Source organism: Lissotriton helveticus, chromosome 6, assembly GCF_964261635.1.
Source record: "Lissotriton helveticus chromosome 6, aLisHel1.1, whole genome shotgun sequence".
Classification (NCBI taxonomy): domain Eukaryota; kingdom Metazoa; phylum Chordata; class Amphibia; order Caudata; family Salamandridae; genus Lissotriton; species Lissotriton helveticus.
In genome coordinates, this window is record NC_136067.1 from 1931497765 (window position 1) to 1931517027 (window position 19263).

At 50.5% G+C, this 19263-nt stretch overlaps 1 protein-coding gene and 1 pseudogene across 1 annotated transcript in view; one reads left to right on the plus strand and one right to left on the minus strand.

Moving 5' to 3' along the window:
• The window catches only part of LOC144761965 (uncharacterized), a 374127-nt gene extending 369969 nt beyond the window's left edge, over positions 1–4158 (minus strand). Inside the window, exon 1 of the mRNA XM_078647134.1 lies at positions 3791–4158. The gene's annotated coding sequence lies outside the window, so the exon portion shown is untranslated. The remainder of the gene's footprint in view (positions 1–3790) is intronic.
• Positions 1–19263, plus strand: part of LOC144762938 (uncharacterized) — a 29787-nt pseudogene that overhangs the window by 3686 nt on the left and 6838 nt on the right.

Below are 19263 nucleotides of genomic sequence, written 5' to 3' on the forward strand. Positions count from 1 at the left end.
TGCTTATCCTGCTTTTCCTCATCACAGTAAATTGTGTGTAGTTAAATGTCTTAAGGTATATGAGGATTGTACTAGAGAATTTAGGACTGGCTTTGGTCAATTGTTGATTTCATTGCAGAGACCTTTCCGCCCAGTCACCTGTGCGACTCTGGCCAGGTGGGTTACCTGGTTGTTGGACCTAGCCGGTATTGATACCTCTAAATTTGGAGCTCACTCTGTGAGAGCGGCTATGGCCTCTAAATCTTTTGGTGCCGGTTCCCGGCTTCAGGATATTATGACTGCGGCAGATTGGTCATCTGAATCCACTTTCAAGATGTTTTACCATAAACCTATTGTGGATGTGGCCTCAGTGGTGGTGGAGAAACTTTAAACTAACATAATCTGAGCCTCCGTGGACTGACATAGAATGGAAAATTGTCTAGCAAACGCGACAAAGAATTTTCAATTCTATTAAGGACACGGAGGCGAGGATTATCCCACCCGGGCTTGCAGAACTGTGTTTCATGCATTATTGGATGGTTATGTGATGTACTGTACCCACCCGAATGATTATAATGGCTTGATTGTATTTTCCAGTTTGGGAATAGCCATTACGACATATGTTCTTGTTTCAGGTGATCAGCAGAAGCAGACTTGAGATGACCAGCCTATGATCTGGGACTGTATGCAGTTGTGCAGGAAGTGCCTTCCTCGACGGTGGATGCGATAGTTGCCACGTTGGCCTCCGGTCTTGTTGGACTGATGGTGTATTCGCAAAGAAAGGAGGAGGTCGTATGGTTGAGCATGGACAATTATATCATGGACTTGATAGTGATTGGTGCAGACTGTTGGAGGGGGTTGTCCTTCCGGGGTCATGCAAGTTTAAAGTTTTTATTGGCTGCTGTATTTGTCAGTAAAGTGAAGAGAAGCATAATCCTCGCCTCCGTGTCCTTAATAGAATTGAAAATTCTTTGTCGCGTTTGCTAGACAATTTTTCATTCTCACACCTATCGGACTGAAGGTGTAAGAAATGCTTGTGGGCTGAAAGTTAAAACTGTGGGGGCGCAAAAATGCTGGACAATGGGCCTCCCGCAACGTCTCTGAATGGTCTCCTTGCAAGGGGTCACTTATCTAAATTAGAGGGGGCCTTGCACGGTCCCTTTTAGCCCATGGCCTCGCAAATCCTAGAACTGGCCCTGCCTCCAGTTATACAACCTCCGGCATCACACAAGAAAGTCATACAGACCACAGTGCCCTGATGAAGCGAACTAGAGACATGAAACACAAATTGAATTTAAAAAGTTCCTATATCTCAGAAGATCCGATCATTAGCACTTGTTCCTGTTCAGAGGCTGATATATGACTTCGTTTTTTTTTCATTTAAGCAAACGCCTCCTTCTCTTTTCGTTTTATAAATGCAACAATTCAGCGTGGAGGGAATCTGTGAATGCTTCCCCCAAAAGCACCAGGTATTTTTTTAAATATTTCCAAAAATCCTCCTGAACTGCGTATAAAAATATTTCTTAATACCCCTTCAAGATCTTTGTTATTAGCTGATAATGGTAATTGAAAGTCTACTATTCTCGCAAGCCCGTTTCGAATCTATATAACACCCCTATATAGCAGAGCAGGACACCCCCCTCCATCTGGGGCACATGCATCATTGGTTTTTGCATTTGCAAACGGTGCGAATCGGAAAAATCGGCCATTTGCGAATGCAAAAACCATTTTTGGGATGCATCAAACTTTTGTGCACAATTCGCATTTTTTAGCATTTCTAAAAAATGTGAATGCATTTAAGGAATCGCATTTGTGCGATTCCTTAAATGCAATGCATCATTTTTTTAAAAATAGCGAATTTGGTAATTGGAAGTGCAAATTAACACGAGGTTGACCCTCGTGTTAATTTGCGAAAATGTTTAAAAAAGCAAAAAAAATCATTTTTTAAACTTGCATGTTACAGACACATGTCCTTAGGACATGTGTGTGTGAAACATCCACTTAAAAATACATTTCAGGGGTGCAGGGGGGGGGGTCCTTTGGACCCCCCCCCCTGCACCCATGGAATGCATGAACAAATTGCGAATTTTGAAATGCCTTCCCATTGACTCCTATGGGCCTTTTGGCCCATAGGAATCAATGGGAATAGCGAAAATGCAGTTAGGAATTCGCTATTTATTTGGAATTCGGTAAAAATTGCGATGTTTACCGAATCCCAAAAAAATAGTCAAAAAAATGATGCATACCATTTTGCAATTCTTAATTTGCGATTCGGTAATTTTCGCAATTTAAGAATCGCAAAATCGTACATTGATGCATGTGCCCCTCTGTGTGTAAATTCTGGTAAAGACAGTCCAGATCTCAAAGCGGCCCATAGGTCCCCCTAGCAATCAGACACCAGAAGGGGTGGGTGCTGACATGCTGCACTTCCGGCTGGAAGGAAACTGTGACATAAGTGGGTGCACATAGCCCAACCTTGGGGCACAGGTGAGGTCCTTATGGCAATGCCGGACTCCGAGAGGCGGGCGCCATCCTTGTGCGCTATGAGCCCAGACCGCAAGAATAAGTTTTCACCCCTCTTGAAGCGGAGGCACAGATGCTAGCACAGAGGGAAATTATTTTTCGAAATTTAATTCTAAAAGACAATGCACAAAGTTTTTTAACGGACAATAAGACGCGCTCGCCAAAGTAAGTGCACTGACCGGCGTGCAATAAGAAAGTGCTGCGTTATCAAAGCTCAGCCTTTCAACCGTCACAGAAAGATGAAATCTGTACCATTCTGTCAGCGTCCAAAAACCTATCCGTTATTAAGGCAAAAAGAGGCGTCGTACTTAATGGTTAATAATAAATTTGCCACTACACCTGGCACAGTGTAACCTTCAGCATCCGCGCTCATTAGATAAATATGAAACGTCATTGGCTTTCAATAAGGAAGTTTGCAAGATAAATATCGTGCTGCGATAGCCCAGGAACACCCACCCCCGACCCCAAAGACACGCTGACCCGTTTGCACCGGTGAAGGTCGACAAGTCTTTCCACTCCCATTCCAAAGTTTAACAGAAAATCAGAACCTGTGAGTATGTTTTCTTGGAGGATAGGGCTGTGAATATTTTTGGGTGACGTCATCCCGGGGGGTGGGGTGAGACAACAGCTGGAAAAGCAGTTTTGTTAGATTAAGTTTACCCTGCTGATGGCCGCAGCACATAAAACACGAGCATAAAACTGCAAATTAAGCAGGCTCAGTGCGACACTCTGCACGACTCAGCACAGCAGACAGCAAAACACCCAAGGTGTGACTGGACCATGGAAACCTCTGACCGAGTCTTTGGCACAACAGGCTTCCAATTTAGAGTTGCCATTTGTGAATAGGTGAAATGCAGTTTTTTTCAGTTTGCATTCTGCGAATTGTAGTCCGTGCGACCCTATTATAAAAAATAGTATTACAAGTCCCAAAATGCGAATAAAAACCTGAGAACTGGAGGAGCCCTCACGCATGTGCCTGGGAATATTGCACGTAAATAACTGGTGCATTCTGGGAGTTGTAGTCTACGCCTTCTCCTTACACGAATAATAAGAGGTTTTTTTAAGGAAACTCCAGTACTGGAAATGGTGTCCCAAGAAGGGCAAGAAACACTCTGACAGGTCCATATAATATATTCACAAGAACGAACAGTTCCTATTTTGTACACAAACAGCCTTTAGAGTGCAATGTCTGCTTCCTGTCTTTCTAAACCTCACTTTAAGAGGGAGAAAAGTGCAGACTGGCGCAGTAAAAGAAACAAAGTGTGTGGTTGAACAGAGGTGTACTTACAGGTCAGCGAGCCCGGCTCTGTGTGCAGCGGGTCAGCGCGGGGCGCGGTGCCCGAGGGGAGTGTGTTCGACACGCTGCAGCCCGACGCCCCGGGAGGGGGGGTCTGCTCCAGGCCGACGCTGCTCACCTGTGCCGGCCGCCGGTGTCCGGCCGCCTCTCCCCTGGGTCTCACGCGAGCCGCTGCCTCCTCCCTCCTGCCTCCAGCCTGCACACAAGTGCCCCGGTCCGCTGCACGCCCTCGGACTGCGCCGGCCCCCTGCGCTCCGCAAACCCCGAGCGCTTCCTCATTCTACAGGCGACAGGTGAGGTCACGGAAGGAAGGAACACACAAGAAAGAATGTCACCTGTCACAGGGATCTGCCTGCTGGTATGTGCATGCGTGCCAGAGCAGAGAGGACCGACCGCCCCAGGGGTTACATGTCTGCATGGGTTGGACCCTGTCCGCCTGTCAGGTCAGCCAACTTCCAGCCCTTTGCATTTTGGGAGTTGTAGTTTTGCTTGCAGCCAAACGTAAAATTAGAGTGGTGTTCTTTTTAAAAGCTAGAAAGGTGTCCTGTCCTCTGAGACCACCGGACACTTGGCAGCTTCCAGAACTCACAAGTTCTCGCGTGTCAGACGGAAATTACATATACACGTGGCGTGGCAGGCTTTTTTGTATTCTGGCACTTGCGGTTTCGTTTTGTCACTTAATAAATAACTTACTATATGTATCAGAATACACAGAGACCCACTGGACTGGATGCACCGCCCGCCCCTGGCTGGGGCCCTGATGAGCTCTGGCCCCTCCCACGAGAAGGGCTGAGAGTCAACAGACCCCTGCAGCTGCCCACGCCTCACACACATGGATGGGGAGGAAGACAAGACGAGGCTGCGTCCTCGTTGGAAATTCCAGCTAGCCAGTTACAAATGGTTTCCATCACACCCAGCTGCTGGTGCATAGTTCTGGACATCTGATAATCTGACGCAGCTTCCCATTACATCTCCAAACTGGTGCTGCTGCTGTGCAATGCTTCAATTTATTAGAAGTCGCATCCATTGCTCCTGGTCCTGTTTAACCTTGTCATTATGTTTGTGTCCCGCCCCTCAGCCCCCAAGGACAATGTGAGTTCTGGTACCCCAGTGGGCCCTGGCGAGGTACGGTTGTGCCGCCATTTGGTAATGAAAGATCACATATAAAAAATACCTGTGTTAAAGGGACAGGGAGCGCTTTTCTGGCTAAATTCTTTTTTTTTTTTTTACCTGAAGCACCGAACATCCTTGTTATTTAATAGTGAAACACAGGGTATACATTCATATTTCAAGATTGTTCCTTATTGACCAATCTCTGAAGAGAAAATTATCGGGTGCCTTCAAATGATTTTTTTAAATAAAGCAATCTAGTACTTATGTAGATTTCTATATTATTTGAACACTTTTATATAATTACTAGCTAACCCGTCGCGCGTTGCTGCGATCTCAGAAGAAAGGAAATTTAAGGAAACTTGTGATAACATTTAATTTACATTGTGTCATTTTTATTGAAACTTATTCATTTTAATATGGAAAATATTTCAAAGTGTTGTTTTAATTCTGTTTGTTATGCGAGTGCTTGTGAATACACAATATTTTTTGTTTTTCCGTCAGGTGCGTAGACAAATAAATCAGAAGGTTTTCTGACGCGTGAGCTGGCCACATACTGTTGTCCATGTGAGAAGCACGGATTCTCCAAATCTAGTCCACACACTTGCAGCGATTGTTCTTGTGCTTTGTTGATGGTCATTGCAAAAGCGAGTTGCACCGGAAAGTGTAAACGATCAGTATTGGAAAGATTATGAGGGTCCTGAGTGGCTGGGGGCCGATATTTAACTTTTTTTTTTTTTGCCATAAACCTTCGCGGGAGTGTACTCAACAAATTTTAACAATTAAAAAAAAAGTTTTCTTTTTATTTTTAGCCAGAAACCTGGGCGGGAGTGTACTCAACAACTTCCCAAAGTTTCATGCCGATCGGATGAATGGTGTAGTAATGCATAAAGGACAAACGGACATACTTTGTTTTTTAAATGTAATGTAATGTAATGTAATGTAAAGTGCATTTTCATAGCACGGCTACCACTCCAGGGAGTATCTTGGCGCTTAACACCAACCCAGATGAAAAGGGTCAGGGGGAATGAAGGCGAACTAGTAACAATACACTCTACACCAGTGCTCTACACGCGGCATCAGTGAGTGAAAACAACCAGGTTTTTAGCGCTTTCCTGAAATTGCTCTCATTTGACATCAATCGGAGCTGCGGCGGAAGTTTGTTCCAGGCCTTGGCGCCCAGAAGAAAAAGAGATCTCCCACCTTTAGTGGCCCGCTTAAATCTGGGTGTCACTAACAGGTTCTGATTTGCAGACCTCAGACAACGCGTCGGCTGATAGCGCGTAAAGCCGTTGGCCAGATATATAGGCCCTATCTGTTGGAAGGCTCGAAATGTAATCAGAAGAATCTTAAACAGGATCCGTTTACAGATCGGTAGCCAATGAAGAGCCCTAAGAGCGGCCGAGGCAGATGACTTACGAGGCCAGCGTAACACCAAACGGGCAGTTGCGTGCTGGACCATCTGCAGCCTGTGGAGCACGGACTTATTTGCTCCAGCGTACAGGCCATTGCAGTAGTCCAGTCTAGATGTAATCAAAGCAACTGCCACCGTTTTTCTTACTGACAAGGGAAGCAGATCAAAAAACTTCCTCAGAGATCTAATGATATGAAAACACGTACCAGCCACGGCCACCGCTTGTTGTTTAAAGGACAAATGGCCGTCGAATTTGATGCCCAAGTTTCGGGCAGAAGAGATAGTGTTTGGAGGGGCTTCAGCATCATCAGGCCACCAGTCTTTCGGGGAGAACAAATTTTGAGAGCCGAACGGCAAAATTTCGTCTTACCAGAATTACATTTGAGGTGATTGTTAGTCATCCACTCAAATGTGGCCGTAAGGCAGTTTTTCAAATTCTCCTCGGCCCCAGGCAGTTCCCTATCCAGGACCAGGATGAGCTGAGTGTCATCAGCATAAGATATTGTGCTAATCTGGTAACTAGCAATTAGCTCAATCAGGGGCACCATGTACAGATTAAAAAATACCGGGCTCAAGCTCGAGCCCTGAGGGACCCCATAGCTGACGACTTTAGCTTCAGATTGATACTGGCCCAGTACCGTAATTTGGCGCCTGTTGCTCAGAAAATTTCTAAGCCACGCCAATACCACCCCTCCTATACCTGCGTTGGCTAAACGGTCCACTAAGATGGTGTGTGAGACCGTATCGAAGGCCGCCGATAGATCGAGTAAAATCAAGACGGCCTTCTTACCCTGGTCCACCGCCAATCGTAGGGTCTCAACCGTAAACAGCAAAGCTGATTCGGTAGAATGTTTTGAACGAATATATATATATAGATATGCATTATGGTTAGTATATCCTTGTATATACAGATTCAGCTGTAATTGTTATTTTGTGGTAATTTCAATCTGCATTAAACCATATCATAACTTGAAGAAGTCCAGTATGACCACATTGATTACTTTATTGCTTGGTCTTTCGTTTGACTCTACCTTTGTCCCAGGAAGGGAGAGTCAATACGTTTCATCCCATACCGAAAGATTATAGGCCTTCTTCAGGGCTTTGGACCATGACGCAGTAAGAAACACAAACATGTTGAAATGGGGAATATCTTTGCAAGTACCCAGCAGAAGTAAACAGTGCTGGGTACTTGCTGCTGGTGATGCTTGTAAGCCACCAGCTGGTAATGTTGTTCCAGATAGGTCACCAACACTGTCCTCTGCAGAGGTGCCAACCAGGCCTGCACATTTCTCTTCTGTTTGGTACGTCCAGAACCCCTAACATGTCCAGTGCTTTGAGTCTGGACCACTGGCAGAGGTGCTCCTACTGCTTCCAAACACTGTGTGTTCCAGTTCCAGGTTGTAATTCTCACTGCTGTGCATGTCCGGGGATTTCCATCTTTGCTATTGTTGATTATTTGCTCATCTGCAGTCTGCAGAGTAGAAGACATTTGGAGACCACCCACTCCCCAATAACCTTAGGATCCTCCTTTATCAAGTTGGGGACATCTCACTGCGCTCCTCTGTCATTGCTGCACCTGCAGGTGGTGGGGCTATAGCAGGGTGGACAGGGTTGCGAATGCTGGACTCTCTTGGGGTTATGTTTCCACAATTCTGTTTCTTGGGATATTGTATGCACCTCATATAAGTAGATGTCAGTTTGCTCAGCATAATATTATGAATTTACAATTAAGATTTCACAGTGATCAGGAACTATCATGGTACCACTAAGATATTAGTTATATTCGTTTACATTTTTCAGATTACCCCATATTATCCCATGCAGAGATGTACATCACATACATTTACATAGAGTGCACATTTCTGTAAGAATTCCTACACAACAACTATATGGTAACTAGTGACACATTTGTATATGTTGGTAGAAAAGCTATATTTCTGTGTAGAAAAGCAATATCTCTAGAAAGTCATCAATATGCAGTTTCCTAGGATACGGCAACATGTCGATATGTTAACTCTTTCACACAAACCATCATCCAGCTGATGATGGATAAGGGAAAGGGACATTGTGCCCGATTGAGAAGTTGTTTTCTGGGCTCTGTAGACATTGGTGCATATAGAGGACCCATCACTGTAATTGAAATGGAAGCTAGGCAATTACTTTTGAGGAAGACATCTTTAAAACAGGCTCTTGCTTCAAAAATAATTTTGGTTTCAAATAAGGCTCAAAGGCAAATGAAAATAAATAATGAATTGAGTGTGAAGGGAAATCTAGTAAAATCATTGACTAATCATTCAACGAGACATATTGTTTCTCTTAACAATTCAGCAGTTAATGATAACAGCAAATTAAGTTGAAAACTGTACAATCATCAGTGATGTTATCTTCTGTAATTACCTGTTATTTAGATTCACTCGTCCGTAACACAAGCTCCTAAAACCTCAGTCTTCTCTGTTGATGGTTTAGCTGCTTGTCACATTGAGTTTTTATCAGATGAGACTTTGAGCACAGAGTTTATACTTTTATGATAATATTTATGCAAATTTGTTATTATTTTATGATTAAATGTGTGTGATCGAATAAATATTAAGAATCAAGTCAATGCTTTAGCGAAACAGTGGCTTTTGTTAATTTCACTATATTTTCTTAGGACAAGAGATTAAATACTAGTCCATCAGTTCTTAATTCTGATGCAGTGGTAGTTCAGTATAACTTTTTTGGGGATCATTCTTCTACCCCGATCACCACTCTTTTTCAATAGAATTCATTATCTGTTCATTATGAGGGTGTGACGGGGCCGGTGTGGACGATGTCCGGGACTGGTGGTCTGCGGTCCCCTTGTCACCACTTTGTCTCTCCTCTCAGCAGCTCGACTCCCCGTACCTACAGGAGGAGTGGAACTACGAAACCGACAAACACCATTGGGATAATAGCCACGACGGACGCGGCTCCTTTAAATCTTCCTCCCGAGAAGACGAGACTCCTCCCCTCTACGTCAGCGAAGCAGCCGGGCCAAAAGAAGGAGGAACCCGGAACAGGGCGTACAGCGTTTCCCTGGAGGAAGGAGTTGCAGGCGAGGAGAGAAGGTTGTTACAGCGAAAGCCGGACGGAGTAGAAGAAGACGAGGTGACGAGCGCAGGCGAGAGCAACAAGCCAGGAGGCCAACGGTCCCACGCATCGCCCCGCCACGCTCCCGCGGGAGGAGCGTGGCTATCAGAGGTATGGGGCAAGCCAGCGGGTTGGGTGGGTCGGCGTATACCGCCTAAGGACTAAAGACAGTGTTTGTAGATACCTGTACAGTCTCCTGCCCTCTACCCAGCACGAGCACTAGAGCACTCCAGCATTACTGTAAAGTCACGAGAGCACGTGGTTTCCCTCACTCCCAGTCCCGTAATACAAGCCCCAGACACGAAACTAAATCCCCTCTATTTTCTATGTTCTTCTCTTTCATCCCAAACGGAGCGGACCTACCATCTTCCTCACTCTGGAGTCCCTTGGCAGTCGGAGGACGGACCCAGCAGATTTCGCAAGAGAGAGACTAACAAGCAGGAGGAGGAGAGCATATATGAAAATAAAGCCCTCTTTGAAATCACGTATCAAAGTCTCAGACTACGTTCCTCTCACTCCAGTAGCCCCTTCACAGAGGGTTTTATTGTTTATAATATCACGGAAGAGGAGAGATCAAGGGCATTGGTGGGCTCACGCCTGCCCTTAATTACTTATCAAAACCACAAAGTGGACTGACCCCGTTGTATGACGCTATAATCCCAGTTGGCTATTTAGCGAAACATAAAGAAAGATGTAGTGACATCCCTGCCATCGCTACCTATTAATCTCCCAGTTTCTAGGCAATTCCAAGAATTGGACTAGGATGTGTAGTGTAGTTCCTATATTCCCAATAGGCTCTGCGCATTGGAATAATATATCCTATAGATTTGACGTAGGACTTAGGTCAGTAGGTCTCTATCGAATATACTAAACTTAATTGTGAGTGGGCACTAGAAACTTTCTCGAATTCACAAGAAGGGATTCGTTTCTGACAAACGCATAAAAATGACAACTTTGTTTCCCTAGGACTGCAATAACATCTTCAGAGTCGTGGAAACAATAGATAAGTATTTCACTCACTCAATCGTGCATGCTTCGTTTCTACAGAGGTGCATACAAATAGAGAGACGGGCTCTTCACTAAAAAGGGTTTATTGAACAGTCTTCCTTCTCATGCTACAGATATGAACTGCTGCAATCGTTAGACAGTTTGCAAAGTATAATGTGTACAGCGTAAACAGTATTATGAAATAATACTCTAAGAGCATTGTATGGTTTCTAAGCCATATAAAAATACATACATAAATAACATAGGCTAAAATACTCAACTGGTCCTTCTAAAATACGCCTACCCCAATGTACCTAACCTAAGTCTAGTTTGAGGGAGGAAGTAAGTATGGTCTTTAGCATAGGTTTAGTTCTGCCAAGAAACTACCAAAGGTTTCTTAAGGTTCTAATCAGCTCCATACCTTAGAATGAAGGAGGTCTGGTATCTCTTTCTCGGGACTTGATTTCCCAACACCCCGCAAGAGGAGTCAGAAACACTGGAGCTGGATTTCTCAGCAGAGGAGGGCAGCTTCCTGATAAGTGCGTCAGCTTCCTTCGGCACTTGCTGTAGCGAGCTGTGTCGGGCAAGTAGGTTGTCGAACTGCTCCGAACCACCGTGCTTTGCCATAGCAAGTGAAGGTATAGTTATACCTTGAAGGTGTTTAGGAATGCCATGTTTGACGTAAAGTCGAGTATATGAACGTCATGAATGAACCCCTAGGGAATAGTTGTTCGTTTATAAAACTAACTGAGTTCTTGGAGAAATCAATATTCAAACAAGGGGAAGTCCCTAACGGCTTAAACTGGTTTTCCAAGAAATCGTTGTGACGTTTGGTGAATAGATGGAAGTAGTCATGCCTGTAATTGGTTAGCATCGGCTATGCCTAAATAAGGTCTGGAGTTCTATGCCTAAATACGCGCAACGCGAATTGTACCTATATAAGGGCATGAATCGGGAAAATCCATATACGGAATCTAAAACGACATACAAAGTTCTAAACATGTATAAACATATGTAAAAACTATCTATACAACAAGTATTTAAAACCCACCCAAAATACATAAAAATGCATTGGTACTGGTTGTACACGAAAGAGCATTGGTGCTGTATGCATATAAGCAATGTGTTAGATCCCAGGGGAGGCAGAAGATGTCTGACTGACCACCCCGAGACCCACCTCTCCTTCTGGAGTTGGCCGAGCGCCGTCGAGAGGCCTCCTGGGTGAGGCTCCTCTCCTAGAATCGTACAGCCGAGCAATCCCACCACTACAAATGGACACCACACCAGAGGATGGATACTTAAAGACTTTATCAGCAATCAAGGCAGGTTCTCTCAGCAATGTATATACAAACGGATCGAGGGATCCTTAATGTCTCGGTAATTGGGGGAATAGGGTAGCGGGACAGTCTTAGTACCAGCCTGGCACCGGAATACCCTATGCGCAGCTCTCAATCCTCGAGCTGGGGGGGTTCCGCAAGGTCGAGCCGCGACGTCGTCAGCAGGGCTTCGAAGATGGTTTCAGCGAGGTCGGGCCCCGGCAGCGCCAGCAGGGCTCCGAAGATGGTTTCAGCGAGGTCGGGCTGCGGCAGCGCCAGCAGGGCTCCGAAGATGGTTTCAGCGAAGTCGGGCCGCGGCAGCGCCAGCAGGGCTCCGAAGATGGTTTCAGTGAGGTCGGGCCGCGGCAGCGCCAGCAGGGCTCCGAAGATGGTTTCAGCGAAGTCGGGCAGCAGCAGCGCCAGCAGGGCTCCGAAGATGGTTTCAGGGTTCAGAGTAGCAAGGTCTTGTCAGGGTCAGCCGCGATTCGATCAACAGGGCTCTCGACTCCAGGATACAACTCCTGACCCATTCCAGAGCTGCCCCAGATATAGGTCTGGAGTCCTTTGAGGTCCGGACCCTCGTGCCTGGGGGTTGGGGGGGCCGGGATGAGAGTGTCCAGACACCCAGCAGGGGGGTGGAGCCAGCGCCCAAGGAGGCCGGAGGGCCATCGAAACGCCCCTCCTCCTTGATCCGTCAAGTGGCCGCTTTACCACCTGGTCGGATCTTGGTGCCTCGATGTCGGGGCTTTGCTGGGGCCGTGGCCGAGGTCGGGCCGAGGCCACGTGGTCCGGACGTGGAGGGCCCAAGATGGAGTCGGGGCCTGAGATGGCGGCCCGGGGTAGGGCCGGACCAGCAGAGTGGGGCGAGTAAGAGTCGCCGTGTTCCTGAGGGGGAGAGCCGGGGGTCGCCAGGAGTGGCGGCCCTCGTTGAAGGCTGGCGAGGGTAGCTTCCGGAGGGAGGACAGGGGTCGATGTCGTCCAGGGCCCGCCATGCGGGAGGAGGGGGACCACGCCACGAAGCCGGGTCCAACACACGTCCCCCCAGCTGAAGGCAGGGAGAGTCACCCATCCTCTTGGGGGTTCTCCTCGCCGAGGCGGAAGAAGCGGGACAGGCCGTCTGCGTTGGTGTGGTTGTTGCCGGGGCGATGTTCCACAGTGAAATCCATCCCTTGTAGAGAGATGGACCATCTCAGCAATTTTGGATTCTCTCCCCGCATCTGCATCAGCCACCGCAAGGGCCGGTGGTCAGTTTGCACCCTGAAGTGGGTGCCGAAGAGATAGGGTCGGAGTTTCTTAAGGGGCCACACCACGGCGAAGGCCTCTCGTTCAATGGTGCTCCAGCGTTGCTCTCGGGCCAGCAGACGTCGGCTGATGAAGGCCACCGGTTGATCAACTCCTTCGGGGTTGGTTTGGGAAAGGACCGCCCGACCCCGTGCTCGGAGGCGTCTGTTTGGACTACGAATTCCCGGCTGTAGTCGGGGGCTTGGAGCACGGGGGCGGTACACATCGCTGTCTTCAGAGTCTCAAAGGCGGCCTGACACTCGGGGGTCCAGAGCACCATCTGTGGTTGCTTCTTGGAAGTGAGTTCGGTGAGGGGGCCCACAATGCTCCCATAATTCTTCACGAAGCGCCGGTAATACCCAGTGAGCCCCAGGAAGGCTCTGACGGCTGTCTGGGTGACCGGGGGCTCCCATGCCATGATGGCGTCGATCTTGGGTTGAAGGGGAGCCACATGGCCGCTCCCCACTTGGTGTCCCAGATAGGTCACGGAACCTTGGCCTATCTGGCATTTGCTTGCTTTGATGGTCAGTCCGGCCCGTCGGAGGGCCGTCAGGACCTCCAAGAGGTGCTTGAGGTGCTCGGCCCAGTGGAGGCTGTACACCGCAATACCGTCCAGATATGCGGCGCTGAACTCTTCTAGCCCTGCCAGTACCTTATTCACCAGCCTCTGGAAGGTTGCGGGGGCGTTTTTCATCCCGAAGGGCATTACTCTGAAGTGGTAATGGGCGCCCGGGGTGAGTCCGATCTGCCAGTAGCCGGAGGTTAGGTCGAATGTACTCAGGTAGCGGGCCGCCCCCAGGCGGTCGATCAGTTCATCGGCCCGGGGAATGGGGTGGGCATCGGTCTGGGTGACGGCGTTCAGCCCCCGGTAGTCTACACAAAATCGCAGTTCGGGAGTGGCGCCAGGGGCGGCGGCTTTTGGGACCAGGACGACGGGACTGGCCCAGGGACTGTCAGAGGGTTCGATTACCCCCAGGGCCAGCATCTTGGAGACCTCCGATTGAATGCAGGTCCGAACTCGGTCGGGAACTCGGTAGGCCCGGTGTCGAACAGGCGGGCTGTCCCCGGTGTCGACATCGTGGACGCACCACTGGGTGAATCCGGGGGTGAGAGAGAACAAGTCGGTGAATTGACCCAGCAGTTTTTTACAGTCCTGGCGCTGTTCTGGGGTCAGGGCGGAGGAGAGGGTGACCCCCTCTACGGAGCCGTCTTTCTCGGAGGTGCTCAGGAGGTCCGGGAGCGGCTCGGAGTCGTCTTCGTCCCCGTCATCAGTAGCCATCAGCAGGCTAAGTTCTGTCCGGACAAAGTGAGGCTTGAGCCTGTTTGTGTGGAGGACCCGGAGGGGGTTTCTGGGGGACTCCATGTCCACCAGGTAGGTGACAGGGCTCTTGCGCTCCACCACTTTGAAGGGCCCAGTCCACTTGACCTGGAGGGCACATGGTTCGACCGGGGACATGACCCAGACCTGTTGGCCCGGCTCGAACTCAAGGCACGAGGCGTTTTGGTCATACCAGCGTTTCATCTCCTCTTGGCTGGCCTCGAGGTTGTCTTTGGCAAGTTCCCGGAACCGCCGAGTCTGGTTTCGGAGGGTCAGGAGGTACCGGTAGACGTCGGGGGGAGCATCTTTGACTGCGGCCTCCCAGTCTTCTTTGACCAGGCTGAGGGGACCCCGGACGGGGTGCCCGTACAATAGTTCGAAGGGGCTGAACCCCAGAGACTTCTGAGGGACCTCCCGATAGGCAAAGAGAAGGCAGGGCAGCAACACGTCCCACTGGCGTCGCAATGGCTCTTCCAGGCCCATGATCATCCCCTTGAGGGTTCGGTTGAAACGTTCCACCAGTCCATTCCCTTGGGGGTGGTAGGGGGTCGTAAACTTGTACGTGACCCCGCACTGTTGCCACAGGGACTTCATGTATCTGGAAATGAAGTTCGTACCCCGGTCACTGATGACCTCTCGGGGGAAGCCCACCTGGGAGAAGATCCCCATCAGCGCCCGGCCCACCACAGGGGCCTTCACGGTCCGGAGAGGGATGGCTTCTGGATAGCGGGTGGCATGGACCACCAGGACGAGAATAAAACGGTGCCCTTGAGATGTTCGGGGCTCCATAGGCCCCACAATGTTGATCCCCACCCGTTCGAATGGGGTGTTGACGACTGGGAAGGGTTGAAGGGGGGCCTTGTGCTTCCTTCCGCTCTTCCCGCTGGCTTGGCAGGTTGGGCAAGTACGGCAGTGATTGTTCACATCATTCTTCATTTTTGGCCAGTAGAAATGGGTCACCAGGCGGCTGTAGGTTTTGTCCTGCCCCAGGTGCCCGGCAAGGGGCACATCGTGTGCCAGGTTCAGGAGGAAGTCTCTGAACCGGAGGGACTACCAGCACCCGGCTGACCCCAGTTCGGCAATCTTCTGTTCGCTGTAGAGGAGATCGTTGTCCCAATAGATCCAATGGGACCCCGATGGGTCTCCGGCGGCTTGAGCGGCGGCTTGCTGTCGGGTCCCCTCGAGGGAGGGACACGCTTTCTGTTCTTGACGGAACTGTTCGCGTGTGGGGCCACCTTCTTGGCGCCATTGGGCTAGTTCCGGGAGGTCGCCGAGCTCGGCAATTGCTTCACCATTGGGCCTCAGGGGACCGGGCTCGGGGTCGGCGTCTTTGGGGTTGGCGGGCGGTGGTGGCGCGGGCCACTCCGGTTCTTCGGTCGGGGTGGATTCAGTCGGGATGGTGGCCCGGGCGGTCATGGATCGGGTGGTCGCACAGACCCACTCGGGGAGGCCTAGCATCCCCAGATGCTCTCTCCGCTCGACGTCGGCCCAGGGGGAACTTTCTAAGTCGTTCCCGAGGAGGCAGTCCACGGGGGCATCGTCCCGGACGGTCACTTTCAGCATGCCCGACACTCCACCCCATTCGAAGGGAATTCGGTCCATCTGGCACAGGCTCTCTGGATTGTCCGCCGACCGTACTGGGCACAGCACATTGGGCAGGATCTGGGCCGGGGTCACCAAGTGGCAACGGACGGCCGTCACGCTGGCTCCGGTGTCGCGGAGGGCTTCGGCCCAGCGCCCATTAATGGTGACCCACTGGCGGTATTTCTGAGTGTTGCTGGGAATCGGGGCCCGGGGGACCATGTCTCTTTCGCCTAGACATACCAGGGACATGGCGGCGGGCTCCCACTCGGCCTGGTCTCCGTCATAGTTCTCTTCTTCGCCCCTCTCTTCTCCCAGGGCGGCGGCAGCGATCTGGCGGTTTGGAGGACCGGTGGTGCCGGGTCGTTGGTTCATCGGGCAGTGGGGGTCACTGGCATAGTGACCGGGTCGCTGGCATCTGTGGCAGGTAACGTTCACGCGGGGCCCCGGCCGTGCTGGGGGGCCCCTCTTCTGGCCAGGGATGGCAAAGTGTGGGCCGGGGGCGGCCCCCGGGGCGGGCTCCAGGGTGGCACCATGGGGAAGTCTCGGCCCCTGTTCTGGCCCCCTCCGCCGCATTGTGGGCAGTGGGACCCCTGGGGAGCTCGGCAGTAGTCGCCCATCGAGTTCCGGGGGACCCGGGTGCTCACCCATCGATCGGCCTCGACGACGAGCTTACGGGGCTCGGTCAGCTTGCTGTCGAGGAGATGCTGTCTGAGTACAACAAAACAGTTGTTGGCGAGGTGCTCCCATACGATGAGGTTGAACAGCTGCTCGTAGGTGGTGACCTGGCTGCCTTTGATCCACCCCTCTAGGGCTCTACTATAGAAGTTCACGTACTCCACCCATGTAGTACCGGGGATTTTTTTACAGTCTCGGAATCGCTGCCGGTACATCTCGGGGGTGAGCCCATAGCGAATAAGGAGGGCGCCTTTCATATGTTCGTAAGAGGTCATCTCGGTGTCTGGGAGCTCTAGCAGGGCGTCTCTCCCTTTGCTGACAAACTTCCCCCATAAGCCGGCACCCCAGTCTTTTTGGGGTACTCGATGAGAGGACATAGCTACTTCGTAGGCCTTTAACCATTGTTGGATGTCGTCGTTTTTATAATATTCTTTGACGACATCCTTGGGGATGTAGACCTTCGTGTCCGCAGGAGGAGGGGGGCTCCGGTTCTCGGAGGTGCTGGTCTCACCATTTTTGGCCTTGATCTCAAGCTCTTTTAAGCCCCGCTCGTGCTCGAACGTGAGCTTCTTCTCCTCTAAATCCCTTTGTCTCCGTTTCTCTTCCAGGTCTCCCTGCAGCCGTAGTTGCTCAAGGGCTATTTTTTTCTCGGCCAGCTGTAGTTCTCCGTCTAGACGGAGTCGGGCGAGCTCCAATTCGTGGAGTCGGCTCCTTTCTCGCTCTCGGGCGTCTTCATGGGAGAGGCCGGTGTTTACGTTGGTATGTCTTTCCTCCGCTGAGGTTGCGAGGTTTTCCGGGTGTATGTCTGAGACCGTGTAATCTCCGGTCTGGTGTGGTGTCGCTCCTGCCTCCACCCAGGTTTGTAGGGCCTACTTGAAATCGTCCTTGGTGCTTAGTCCAGTGGTAGCGATGCCCAGGTCCTTGCAGAATTGTTTCAATTCTTTGTGGGTATATTCTTCCAACCGTTACTTCTGGAACTCTGCGGTCGGTCTGGTTTCTTCGATACTCATGGTTGTGGTGTGTTTCTGTCAGTAGTGGGTGAGTTACTCTCTGTACGATTTGCGTCGGCTCGGATCGCACCGCCTGCCACCAATGTTAGAAAGGCGATCCCAGGGGAGGCAGAAGATGTCTGACTGACCACCCCGAGACCCACCTCTCCTTCTGGAGTTGGCCGAGCACCGTCGAGAGGCCTCCTGGGTGAGGCTCCTCTCCTAGAATCGTACAGCCGAGCAATCCCACCACTACAAATGGACACCACACCAGAGGATGGATACTTAAAGACTTTATCAGCAATCAAGGCAGGTTCTCTCAGCAATGTATATACAAACGGATCGAGGGATCCTTAATGTCTCGGTAATTGGGGGAATAGGGTAGTGGGACAGTCTTAGTACCAGCCTGGCACCAGACTACCCTACGTGCAGCTCTCAATCCTCGAGCTGGGGGGTTCCGCAAGGTCGAGCCGCGACGTCGTCAGCAGGGCTTCGAAGAAGGTTTCAGCGAGGTCGGGCCGCGGCAGCGCCAGCAGGGCTCCGAAGATGGTTTCAGCGAGGTCGGGCCGCGGCAGCTCCAGCAGGGCTCCGAAGATGGTGTCAGCGAAGTCGGACCGCAGCAGCACCAGCAGGGCTCCGAAGATGATTTCAGGGTTCAGAGTAACGAGGTCTTGTCAGGGTCAGCTGCGATTCGATCAGCAGGGCTCTCGACTCCAGGATACAACTCCTGACCCATTCCAGAGCTGCCCCAGATATAGGTCTGGAGTCCTTTGAGGTCCGGACCCTCGCGCCTGGGGGTCGGAGGGGCCGGGATGAGAGTGTCCAGACACCCAGCAGGGGGGTGGAGCCAGCGCCCAGGGAGGCCGGAGGGTGATCGAAACCAGGTGTCCGGGGACGGCTGGAGGGCCATCGAAACTCCCCTCCTCCTTGATCCGTCAAGTGGCCGATTTACCACCTGGTCGGATCTTGGTGCCTTGATGTCGGGGCTTCGCTTGGGCCGCGGCCGAGGTCGGGCCGAGGCCACGTGGTCCGGACGTGGAGGGCCCAAGATGGAGTCGGGGCCTGAGATGGCGGCCCGGGGTAGGGCCGGACCAGCAGAGTGGTGCGAGTAGGAGTCGCCGTGTTCCTGAGGGGGAGAGCCAGGGGTCGCCAGGAGTGGCGGCCCTCGTTGAAGGCTGGAGAGGGTAGCTTCCGGGGGGAGGACAGGGGTCGATGTCGTCCAGGGCCCGCCATGCGGGAGGAGGGGGGCCACGCCACGAGGCCGGGTCCAACACAATGTTTCATTAAAAGCATATAGTTGACATTTTGAGAATGCTAACGGAATGAATCACGAAAATACATTTATGAAATGGCTCGTAAATACAGAAGAAAAAAGTGCCGAAACAATTTCATGTAAAAAAACAAACTGTTTTGCATGTGGACAAGGTTAAATATTGTCTCTGGAAGTTTTTCATAGAATGTCTAGTTCTCTATGATAGATCTACTTTAAGCAGATTACTTTGTGATGAAAAATACAAATTTGGAAAACAAAAATTAATCATAGAAAAAAGAGTTCCAAAGTTAGAACTTTGTTTTGAAAAAAAGAAGGTTGAATTCAGAGTCTCTCAGAACACTGTGTGCCAAATTAAAAGTCAGTGTTGGTGTTTGGAGAAAACATCAAATCTTCGAAATCTGTAAAACAT